The following is a 12,947-nucleotide window of genomic DNA, read 5'->3' as shown; positions in this document are numbered from 1 at the left end:
TAAGATTTAATTTTTTTACGCAAGCATACATAGTTTAGTGCTTTTAATTTTAGTTTTGGTGTTTCTATATTCATTGTTAGTATTTAGAAATACCAGTGATTTTTTTTTTTTCTGCATGTTCATCTCATGTCCTACAGGCTTGCTGGATTCATTTGTTCTAGGAGTGTTTTGTTTTGTCGCTGAATCTTTGAGATTTTCTATGAAGAAAACTGTGTCATCTGTAAACAGGAACCATTTGATGTCTTCCTTCCCAGGCTGTATGCCTTTTGTTCCCCCCTCCTTTTTTTTGTCTCACTGCCCAGGCCAGAACTTCCAGCACGATGCTGAATAAAAATCAGGAGAGTAGATGTCTTTGCCTCGTTCCCAACCCTAGAGGGAAAGCTGTAGGTTATTTATGATGTTCTTTATCATGTTCACGAAGTCCCTTCCATTCCTGTTTATGAGAATTTGTTTTTTTTTTTTTTATCATGAGTGGGTATTAAGTTTTGTTAAATGCTTTTTTGGCACTGATTGATATGACCAGATGATTTTTCATCATTCAGTTCAGTTCAGTTCAGTCGCTCAGTCGTGTCCGACTCTTTGCAATCCCATGAATCGCAGCACACCAGGCCTCCCTGTCCATCACCAACTCCCGGAGTTCCTCAGACTCACGTCCATCGAGTCAGTGATGCCATCCAACCATCTCATCCTCTGTCATCCCCTTCTCCTCCTGTCCCCAATCCCCCCCAGCATCAGAGTCTTTTCCAATGAGTCAACTCTTCACATGAGGTGGCCAAAGTACTGGAGTTTCAGCTTTAGCATCATTCCTTCCAAAGAAATCCCAGGGCTGATCTCCTTCATAATGGACTGGTTGGATTTCCTTGCAGTCCAAGGGACTCTCAAGAGTCTTCTCCAACACCACAGTTCAAAAACATCAATTCTTCAGCGTTCAGCCTTCTTCACAGTCCAACTCTCACATCCATACATGACCACAGGAAAAATCATAGCCTTGACTAGACGAACCTTTGTTGGCAAAGTAATGTCTCTGCTTTTGAATATGCTATCTAGGTTGGTCATGACTTTCCTTCCAAGGAGTAAGTGTCTTTTAACTTCATGGCTGCAGTCACCATCTGAAGTGGTTTATTAGCCTGTTAATATGGCAAATTACATGGATTGATGTTTTTGAATTTTGAACCACCCTTGAATCCCTGGGATAGACTCCACTTGGCCACAGTACATCTTATTGAATCTAATTTTCCAAAATTTTGTTAAGGATTTTTGTATTTATATTCACAAGTATTAATATATTGACCTATAGTTTTCTTTTTGTGACTGGTTTTGGCATTAGGATGATGTTAACTTCATACAATGAATCAGGGAATATTCCATCCTTGTTTTTCTGGAAGAGATATGTAGAATTAGTGTTAATACTTTTTAAACTGTTTGATAGAAACCCCAATGAAACCATCTGGGTCTAGAGATTTAGGGGAAGGGATAAATTAAGAAGTTAATCTCCTTAATAGTTACAGGCTGTTCCAATCATTTTCTACAGGTAAGTTGTGGCAGGTTGTGCTTTTTTAGGAATTGGTTCATTTCATGTAAGTTGTCAAATTTACGAATGCACAGTTGTTCATAATCTCCCCTCATTTCCCTTTTGATGTCCTTAGGGTCTGTAGTGACACTTTCTGTGTCAGTTTTAAGACTGGAAATTTATGCCTTCTCTATCTCTTTTTTTGGTCAGTTTTTCTGGAAGTTTGTTGGTTAAAAAAAAAAAAAAAATCCCAAAGAACAAGCTCTTCATTTCATTGCTTTTCCCTATTATTTTTCCATTTTCAACTTGATTGATTTCTGCTCTTATCTTCACCCTGCTATCCCTTCTGCTTGCTTTGGGTTCATTCTGCTCTCCTTACAGTTTCTTGAGGTGGGTGCTTAATTACATCCCTCTTTTCTTCTTCTTTTTTAAAAAATAAACATGTAGTCCAACAAAGCCAAGTTTATTGGGTCAGTGAAGCCAGGAAGGACTCTCTGAATAACTACACATCTCCTGACAATGGAGAGAAGGCACGTGACACAGCTGTTTTCAAGTTTGTGTTAGGCGCATGCTTGTCCGGCCTGTGCCCCCCTGCTCAGGTGGTGTTGCCACGACAGAAGGGTCTAGGGTTTCTTCACGTGCTCCTTTGAATAAAAGGCGTCAGCGAGAGGACAGTGGGCACACCCTACCCTGTATCCCAGGGGTGCAGGTGGGGGCAGGTGTGAGTGTGGCAGGTGAACAAGGGCCAGGCAGACATGCCCAGCTCAGCCCACGCCCACTGCAGCTGGAACACGAAGGAGCCCCGTGAGTGATGTGAATGTGACTCCTTGACCTACAGGAAGCATTTATTTAGTACCTCCTGTGTGCTAGCCAGTGTCCCAGGAGAACAAAACAGCTCATGCTCCCTGCCCAAGAAGATCCTAGTCTAGTGGGAGGAGACTGACAACCCAGAGAAGAGAAAAGAGGCCTGAGTGTGCCAGAGGGGAAAGTGCAGATGAGAAAGCAGGGCAGGAAGGAAGAGGGCAGGTAGGCTGGGGCTGGGGGTCAGGCTCTGCAGCAACAGGAGGGGAGGCAGCCTGCAAGAAGGACCCTGAACCGAGACCCTGTGGATATGCTATCTGTGGGCAGGGGCAAAGCCCTGTGGGGGTGCCAGCCTGGCGTGGAGGCCAGTGTGTCTGAGCAGCAGTGCGTGCAGGAGAGAGCAGGGGGAGAGGCAGGTGATGAGAGCCGTGGACTTAAGCCTGGGATTCTAACACCCCTCAGAGTGAAACCAGACTGGGAAGCTCAACAGGAAGTCACCCCAGTGACCGGGAGCCACGGCAGCCTGGCCCAGGTGGAGGAGGGGCTCATGGTCCCATGCTGGGTATGTCTGGGGATGGATTTGCTGAAAGTAGAAAACATTCTTATGGTTGCCAAGGGGATAAGGGGTGGAGGGATAAGTTGGGAGATTGGGATTGACAAACACACTACCATACATAAAATAGATACCTAATAAGAACCTACTGTATAGCACAAGGAACTCTACTCAATACTCTGCAATGGCCAATATGGGAAAAGAATCTAAAAAACAGTGGGTACGTGTACATGTATAACTGATTCATTTTGCTGTACACCTGAAACTAACACAACACTGTAAATCGACTATACTCCAATAAAAATTTTAAAATTAAATACAAAGAGACAGGGAGAGAGAGAAATGTTGGCTGTGGGTGTGAGATGCAGGGAGGACCCTGGCAACCAAGGGATGTGGTCATCATCAGCTGAGATGAGGGAGCCTTGAGAGGGTCAGGCTGGCGGGGGAGCCACGTGATGTAGGACTGAGCATTGGCCCATCACGGGTCACTGATGAGCTTGCTGGCATTAGAGCCATTTGAGAACTGAGGTACAGCCCAGGAGAGGAGGCTGTGAGGTACACACCCCAGGAAAGTGTAGCAGCACTGGGGGAAGCCCAAAACATGTGTACCTGGGGGGGACCCAGCCCAGAGGGGAGTCACATTGGGGAGGAGAGAGGGAGACCTGGAGCCAGCAATGGCCTTAGGTGGCCCCGGGCAGGCCTGGCTGGTAACATGGCCAGCTCACCACCCACCTCTCAGTCTGACTCAAGCCTCCAGTTCAAAGTGTGGGCCCTGGAGCATCCACATTACCTGGGACCTAGAAATGCAGAGTCCCGGGTCTGCAGAGTCAGACACCCTGAGGAGGGTCCAGCAACCTATGGTTCCACAAGGCCTTTGGGGGTGGGAGACAAGGCTGGGTGCTGAAGCTGGAGAGGGGGCTCCAAGCCTGGGAGGGAACAGCCGGGAAAGGCATCAGTGGGGACCCTCTCTCGTCCCAGTCTTAGATTTCTGGTTCTATGAAAGCCACTTTGACGTTAGGTAGAAATTCTACAGCACCCCAGCCATGACGAGATGAGCCTGCTCCTTTCACGGGTGTGCCCTGTTTTGCCTTTCATCAGTTCAGTCGCTCAGTCGTGTCCAACTCTTTGTGACCCCATGGACTGCAGCATGCCAGGCTTCCCTGTCCATCACCAACACCCGGAGCTTGCTCAAACTCATGTCCATTGAGTCAGTGATGCCATCCAACCATCTCATACTCTGTTGTCCCCTTCTCCTCCTGCCTTCAATCTTTCCCAGCATCAGGGTCTTTTCTAATGAGTCAACTCTTCGCATGAGGTGGCCAAAGTACTGGAGTTTCAGCTTTAGCATCATTCCTTCCAAAGAAATCCCAGGGCTGATCTCCTTCAGAATGGACTGGTTGGATCTCCTTGCAGTCCAAGGGACTCTCAAGAGTTTTCTCCAACTCCACAGTTCAAAACCATCCATTCTTCGGTGCTCAGCCTTCTTTATGGTCCAGCTCTCACATCCATACATGACTACTGGAAAAACCATAGTTTTGACTGGACAGACCTTTGTCAGCAAAATAAAGTCTCTGCTTTTTAATATGCTATCTAGGTTGGTCTTAGCTTTTCTTCCAAAGAACAAGTATCTTAATTTCATGGCTGCAGTTACCATCTGCAGTGATTTTGGAGCCCAAGGAAATAAAGTCTGTCACTGTTTCCATTGTTTCCCATCTATTTACCATGAAGTAATGGGCCAGATGCCATGATCTTAGTTTTTTGAATGTTGAGCTTTAAGCTAGCTTTTTCACTCTCCTCTTTCACTTCCATCAAGAGGCTCTTTAGTTTCTCTTGCTTTCTGCCATTAGAGTGGTGTCATCTGCATATCTGAGGTTATTGAGATTTCTCCCAGCAATCTTGATTCCAGCTTGTGCATCATCCAGCCTGGCGTTTCACATGAGATATAATTTCTGCTGTGATGTGCACAGATCTGAGTGCCTGTCTGAGATGGTCGCCTCACCCACCCCATGTAACTCATACCCCGTCACCAGACAGAACATGTCCATCTCCCCACAAAGCTCCCTGGTGCCACCTCCTGGAAGTAACCTCTGACCTAGTTCAGGTCACTGTGGGTTCATTGTGCCTGTTCTGGAACTTTGTAAAAAGGGAGCCATCTGGTCTGAACCCTCCATGGGTTTGACTTCTTTCACTCCAGGTACATCTGGGCTCCTCTGCGAGGCTGTGAGGACTGATACTCATTCCGGTACTGCCTGGACCCCTGAGCTAGTTCATCTGCTCACCTGTTGGAGGGCATCTGGGCTAATGTGAACCTTCTCATCCAAGCCCTTGTTGGGCCAAGGTTTTCATTTCTTGTGCATAAGTTATTGGCCAGAAGAGGAATTCCTGGGCCTTAGTGTCACTGTGAATTCAGGGACACAGTTTTCCGAAGCGACCGCACCATTTTGTGTTCCCACCAGCAACGCGTGAGGGTTCCAGTTGCTCCACGTCCTCAGAACACCTGCTGACGTCTGGTTACAACCATTTTGCTGCGTGAGTGGTGGCATCTCACTGTGGCTTTGACTCACGTTTCCCTGATGACTGATGTTCTTGTGTGCATTGGCCATCGGCATATCTTCCTGTGCCAACTATCTGTCCAAGTCTCTCACCTGTTTTAAAAAATTGGTTAGTTTGCATCATTGATTTGTGGAGAAGGCAATGGCACCCCACTCCAGTACTCTTGCCTGGAAAATCCCATGGACAGAGGAGCCTGGTAGGCTTCAGTCCATGAGGTCGCGAAGAGTCAGACATGACTGAGCGACTTCTCTTTTACTTTTCACTTTCATGCACTGGAGAAGGAAATGGCAACCCACTCCAGTGTTCTTGCCTGGAGAATCCCAGGGACGGCAGAGCCTGGTGGGCTGCCATCTATGGGGTCGCACAGAGTCGGACAAGACTGTAGTGACTTAGCAGCAGAAGCATCATTGATTTGTAATTCTTTACATACTCTAGACACAAATTTTTTTCAACTTTTTGTTTTGTATTGGGGTATAGCGGATTAACAACATTGTAATAGTTTCAGGTAAACAGGGAGGGGACTCAGCCATTCATATACATGTATCCATTCTCCCCTAAACTTCTCTCCCATCCAGGCTGCCATATGACATTGAACAGAGTTCTCTGTGCTGTGCAGTAGGCCCTTGGTGATTATCCATTTTAAATATAGCAGTGTAGACACAAATTTTTGTCAGATGTTGCCGAAGTGTTTTGCATATTTTCTCTAAGTCTGGGAGTGGCCATCTCATCTTAGATTTTAGAATCTCCTGGCCACAGGCTGCAGCCCTGCCCAGCCCTAACCAGGCCCACCCTCTGCAGGCTCAGGACCCGTTGAGTGGACAAGAGGATGAGCTCCTGCTTTCTGGGGACAAGGGAGCCAGCCAGGGAAGTGCCAATGGCCTGACACTGGGAAGAGTGTGACCCTGGAGTAACTGGATGGGGACCTGGCCCCCACAGTGCAGGAGCAGAAAGCATGAAGTGAGCTTCCAGGTCAAAGGGCCTGTAGTGAGCACCCCCACACCAGGGTCTTCAGCCTCCCCCTGTGGCCCCAAGTCCCCCAGGCAGACGCAAACCACTCTCTGGCCTCTCTGGGAGTCCGGTGGGTGGGACCCAGGCCCAAGTGGGCAGGGAAAGAGCACTGACACCAACGTTCTCTGGGGACATCCCTTCTGGAAGGTCCCCAGCAGTTCCTGTCCCCCTGAGTGTGCAGGGAACAAAGCAGAAAGGTCACCTGCTCCAGGGTCAGACGGTAGTCCCCCGCAGATTGCGTGTGAAGGTGAAGGAAGGAAAAGCCCCAAAATGTCCCTCAGTGGAAACCGGAGAGTATCAAGGCCACCCGTCTGTGGACGGCCAGACCAGGGGCAGGAGGGGTGAGTCCAGGCCCACACCGTGCTTACCATCTGCTGCAAACAGCAGTGCGGTATGTGTGGGGTGACTCAGTTATTGTGAAGCAAACAAGAGAAGGAAAAAGAAAATGTCTCCATCTGGGAGGAGCCTGAGCAGGTGTGAGCTCTGGGCAGGGGGCGGGGGGACAGCGAGAGGGACTCTGCGACTTAATCCATACACTTAAATATGGTTTGTCTGCACAGGTTTGTTTTTACATGAAAAGTAGGAAATAGAATGTCATGGGAAATATCCACAATACCAATCAGAGTATCAGATAATTGGGAATAAAGATAGTAAGAACTGTGCTGTACCCACATTTCATTTATTTGTATTATTCATTTGCTTGTATCTTTTGTATTAAGGTGTAATTGGTATATATAATATTTTTAAAAGAAGACAGAAACAGGAAGATGCACCATGTTCCTGGATTTAATATCCTAATTGCATTTTAAAAAGCAATTCTTCATATCTACAAAACAGCAGCCGACTCACAGACATCGAGAGGAGACTTGTGGTTGCCAAGGAGGAGGCGGGGTGGAAGAGGGAGGGATCGGGAGGCTGGGGTGAGCAGATGCAAACGGTCCCATATAGACTGAAGAAACAACCGGGACCTACTGTATAGCACAGGCAACTGTAGTCAATATCCTAGGATAAACCATAATGAAAAAGAATATGAAAAAGAACGTATATAGAGAAAGAATATGTATAAAGGATACATATATGGAAAAAGAAATGTATAACGGAATCACTTTGCTCTACAGCAGAAATTAACACAACATTTTAAATCAACTATACTTCAATAAAAAATTGCTTTGAAAAGTGGCCCTTAATCTCGAAAACAAATACAATTCCAATCAAATTACTAAAGGGAGTTTAGAACTTGAGTCTTCTGTTCTTTTGGCACATGAGTGAACCAGAGACAAGACACTTTTGAAGGGGATGAAGCTGCCTAGACAAAACATTAAAAAGCTGTAGAGAGGAGGACAGGAGGGCTGGTGCCGAGATGCAGATGGCTGGAGTGAATGGCAAAGCTCAGCGTGAGACCCAAACACACCTGTGAATTATGGGTGATAACTCCATTGCCAGGAACACATAGTGGGGAGGGGCAGATGGACCCCTCGATGAATCTGTCAGACCAGCTAATCAGTGCAAAACTCCTACCAAACACCAAGAAAATATCCTGAAATAAAATGCTAAAATAGAGATGAATGTTAATATTATCTAATAACGTAATAAAGATGAATGCTAACATCACTTTGGAGTGGAGAAAAACTTTTTAAGTATGCTAGGAAAAGTGAAAACCATTACAGAAAAGACAAAGATATTTGTGTGTTAAAATATTTTTAAAAATTTAAATCGATAGAGCAAGGTGAAGAAAATATTGGTGACATGTATATGAGGATTAGCTAAGAGTTAATATCTCTCATACAGAGTTCTCAGATCAGTAAGAAAAAGACAAATACTCAAGAGTTTAAAGAGAAAAGAGATTTGACCTTGAAGTTTTATTCCACAGCCCAGTAGCAATAAGGAATCAGACTCCAGCACCATTTCATTGTCTACTTTGGGACTTCTTTAAAAATTAATTTTTTTAAATTGGAGAATAATTGCTTTACAATATTGCGTTGGTCTCTGCCATACATCAACATGAATCAGTCATAGGTATACATATGTCCCCTCCCTCTTGAGCCTCCCCCACACCTCCCACCCCATCCCACCCCTCTAGCTTGTCACAGAGCACCAGGTTCGAGCTCCCTGCATCATACAGCAAATTCCCACTGGTCGTCCATTTTTCATGTGGTAAAATGTTTCAAAGCGACTATTTGAAAACTTTGAGACCTTTGGATATTGGTCTATAAAAATATATAGCCTGTGTACAGAAAATATAACTAGTGTTCTCCATGTAGTGTTTACAAAGGTACCATGAGAGGACTATCTTTGTGTAAGTGAGCTTTGAGAAACAGCAGGTTAAACCCAGTAAGCGGGCAGTCACCGTCATGTCCTCAGGGATGCCACCTTGAGTGGTTCTGGACACAGCCTTGCTCCGGAGCCTCCCCGAGGCAGGCAGTGGCTCCAGATGGGGTGCCACTGGGGAGCGGATGTGCAGGGACTGGGCATCTTAGGGCACCTGGTGCAGCAGCAGGGAAGACGTGCAGTCACAGTTTTGGCCAGGAGAGGGGGATGCCTAGTCACTTTTGGGGGTGGTGGAGGCCCTTGCTTTAGTGCTCACAGCGACTAGGACGAGGTCGCATCTTTTCCGCTCCCCTCATCAGGGCACCGATTGGTGGGCCCGAGGCTCTGCTCTGTGTGGCCGCAGGCATCCACCAGCAGCACCAGGAGTCCAAGCTGTTAGGCCGCGAACCCAACTCTAGTCAAGCTGTCCACGGGTCTCCTCTCTCTGCATATGGAAGGCATCACTAATGGCCAAGACAGGCTTCCCTGGTGGCTCAGACAGTAAACAATCTGCCTGCTATTCAGGGGATGCATGTTTGATCCCTGAGTCAGGAAGATTCCCTGAAGAAGGGAATGGCAACCTACTCCAGTATTTTTGCCTGGAGAATTCCATGGACAGAGGAGCCTGGCAGGCCACAGCCCATAGGGTCACAAAGAGTCAGACACGACTGAGTGGCTAACACTTTAATGGTTAAGACAACTGCAGGCTGGAGGGCGGAGGAGGGCTACATGGGCACATGGGCCAGAGCCTGAGCACCAGCCTCAGGCCGGCAGCCGGCCCCTTCTCCCACCTTCTAGAAGTGTGCTCATGGGCAGCCTGGGGAACGGGATGGGTCTGGGTCTGGCTGTGTGTGACCCCCTGCTTAGAACTTCACAGTTTCCATCACTGCATAAAGGTCTGAGAACCCCTGCAGGATTAAGTCCTGCCCACTTAATCCTCCACTTTCCCCAACCCTGTTTCCACAGAGACTGTTTTCTTCTCAGGACATTTAAAAACACTTATGTGTGAAGTACAAGTTAGGGAATCAGCTTCTGATATGTGACACGACTGCTCCCAGGCCATCTCCCCAGAAACCTGTCTCCCTGAGCCCATTTCCCCAGGAGTTTTGTCTAGTGAAAGCACAAAGGTCTGGAGTCAGCAAGCCCACACTGTGGTGGGGGGTCAGCTCTGGGCTCCTATCTCCTCCCCCTCATCCAGGCCCATAGTCTGGGAGAGGTGGTCTCTGCTTCTCCTCCTGAATGACCTACGAGTGGCCAGGAGCTCACAGCTGGCACCTGAGACAAAGGAGAAGCCCTGAACCCCAGTCCCCAGTGGATGCTCACGCGACTGTTGCTTCCCTGATGCAGGACAGCAGTCCTGTCAGCAGCCGCTGGTCAGCGTGCACTCCAGGAAAGGTGAGGCTACACCTCTCCCAGGCCCCCTCTCTGTTTCACGTGCCTGGAAATCCTCTCCAGATGCCTGCTGTGGGCCTTGAGCCCCTGCTGCTCTGGGGGCCTCGCAGGAGTGCAGAAGGACAACACAAGGGCAGCAGGGTGGGGTCCCTCCCTTTTCCCAGGAAACCTGGTCAGTGCCCTGTTACTGAGACAAGATCCCCCCAGGCTGTATGTCTCCCCCTCCACCCCTGCATTTGGACCAGCCTTGGGTGCAGGGCTGAGCCTGACTGGAGTCAGGTGCCATTCAGGATGCCCTTGGGCCCCAAAGCCTCTGAACTAAACTGGGAGCAAGCTGTGGGTCATCCTATCTGGCCAGCACCCAGAGGGTGACCACCAGGCCAGGCAGGACCTACCAACCAGAGGCCCACTGAGGCTCTGACGGGTAGGGGCTCCATGCAGGGGTGTCAGCAGACCCTCACTGCATCCATGCCAGCCTCACGGATATCCTAACTGGAGAAAGCAGGGTGTCAGGCAGCTTGGGCTGGGCTGGGCAAGGTTGGGGTTCACCCAGGAATCTTCAGAACCACCCCAGCAGGGCCCATCCGCTGCTGGGTGTGAGGCCATAGGGAGAGGTGCAGCTGGCATGCGGTCCTCTTGGAGATGGAGACCTGTGTTGTGTCCTGCCCTTTGCTCCCACATGCGTGATCTTCAGGCTTCCTGGGGTGTCCACAGGTGAGGACAGTGTGCCCTTGACCAGCAGAGGGGCTTGATGTGTCAGGGTCTGAGGCTGGTGGTGGCCTCAGAGACTGAGCTGGTCACCTCAGAGGCCAGCTCCTCTGAGGCCTGTTTCCAATCCACTAGGCTTCCCACTACCCCATGCTCCCCTTTGGATGGCACTGTCTCTGCCAAGCTGCCTCAGGGTGCATGGTACCCTGATACCCTGAGAGAAAAGCACTTGTACAGGAGTGTCCTGGGGCCCCACCTGTACCTGTCCACACACTCTGGGTGGAACCTTCCAGAAGCCTCTGCTCCACACTGCTAGGTCAGGTGCTCCTGCCCCCAGGATGCCTTCCCTGCTGTTCAGGTCCAACAACAAGAAGTTTGTCCCTTCTGTAGAGCTAGAATGGGTCCCTGGAACCCCCATATTCCTCTTTTGCCACAGGAACAACACAGACAGGGCAGAGTAGGGAGCAGGGGTGTGTGATCAGGTGACAGATCTACACCCCAATCCCTTCTGGCCCTTATAATCTTTTTAAATCTGATGTCCCAGTTTAAAAACTAAAATAAATAAAAGGAGGAGAAAGCAATCAAGACAGTGTACTCAGACATAGGGGAAACTATTTCATCATCATTGTCAGTTTCATTATTCTCTTCCCTCCACTAAAACACAGTCTTAATAAACTCTTTTAGAATAAATATTCTAAAATATTGAGAAATATATGCACATGAGTTGAAAGAACTAATATTATTAAAATGATAATATGACTGTGTGGATCACAATAAACCGTGGGAAATTCTGAAAGAGATGGGAATGCCAGACCACCTGACCTGCCTCTTGAGAAATTTGTATGCAGGTCAGGAAGCAACAGTTAGAACTGGACATGGAACAACAGACTGATTCCAAATAGGAAAAGGAGTACGTCAAGGCTGTATATTGTCACCCTGCTTATTTAACTTCTATGCAGAGTACATCATGAGAAACGCTGGACTGGAAGAAACACAAGCTGGAATCAAGATTGCCGGGAGAAACATCAATAACCTCAGATATGCAGATGACACCACCCTTATGGCAGAAAGTGAAGAGGAACTAAAAAGCCTCTTGATGAAAGTGAAAGTGGAGAGTGAAAAAGTTGGCTTAAAGCTCAACATTCAGAAAACAAAGATCATGGCATCCGGTCCCATCACTTCATGGGAAATAGATGGGGAAACAGTGGAAACAGTGTCAGACTTTATTTTTCTGGGCTCCAAAATCACTGCAGATGGTGACTGCAGCCATGAAATTAAAAGATGCTTACTCCTTGGAAGGAAAGTTATGACCAACCTAGATAGCATATTCAAAAGCAGAGACATTACTTTGCCAACAAAGGTCTGTCTAGTCAAGGCTATGGTTTTTCCTGTGGTCATGTATGGATGTGAGAGTTGGACTGTGAAGAAGGCTGAGCACCGAAGAATTGATGCTTTTGAACTGTGGTGTTGGAGAAGCCTCTTGAGAGTCCCTTGGACCGCAAGGAGATCCAACCAGTCCATTCTGAAGGAGATCAGCCCTGGGATTTCTTTGGAAGGAATGATGCTAAAGCTGAAACTCCAGTACTTTGACCACCTCATGTGAAGAGTTGACTCACTGGAAAAGACTCTGATGCTGGGAGGGATTGGGGGCAGGAGGAGAAGGGGACGACAGAGGATGAGATGGCTGGATGGCATCACTGACTTGATGGATGTGAGTCTGAGGAACTCCGGGAGTTGGTGATGGACAGGGAGGCCTGGTGTGCTGCGATTCATGGGGTCACAAAGAGTCGGACACGACTGAGCGACTGATCTGATCTGATCTGATTATCCAACATAATCTATAGATTTGACAAAACCACTATCAAAATTCCAATGGCATGTTTCACAGAAAGGGAAAAAAAAAATCCTGGAATTTGTGTGGAACCACAAAGACCCCAAATTGCCAAAGCAATCTTAAGAAAGAAGAACAAAGCTAGAGGTATCACACATCCTAATTTCAAACTATTTTACAAAGCTACTCTAATTAAAATGGTATGGCACTGACACGAAAACAGACACATGGCTCAATAGGACAGAATAGAAAGCCCAGAAGTAAATCCACATATATATGTACCA

This window comes from Bubalus bubalis, chromosome 1, assembly GCF_019923935.1.
Source record: "Bubalus bubalis isolate 160015118507 breed Murrah chromosome 1, NDDB_SH_1, whole genome shotgun sequence".
Taxonomy (NCBI): domain Eukaryota; kingdom Metazoa; phylum Chordata; class Mammalia; order Artiodactyla; family Bovidae; genus Bubalus; species Bubalus bubalis.
The sequence above is the reverse complement of the archived record's forward strand: the minus strand, read 5'-3'. Positions refer to the sequence as shown.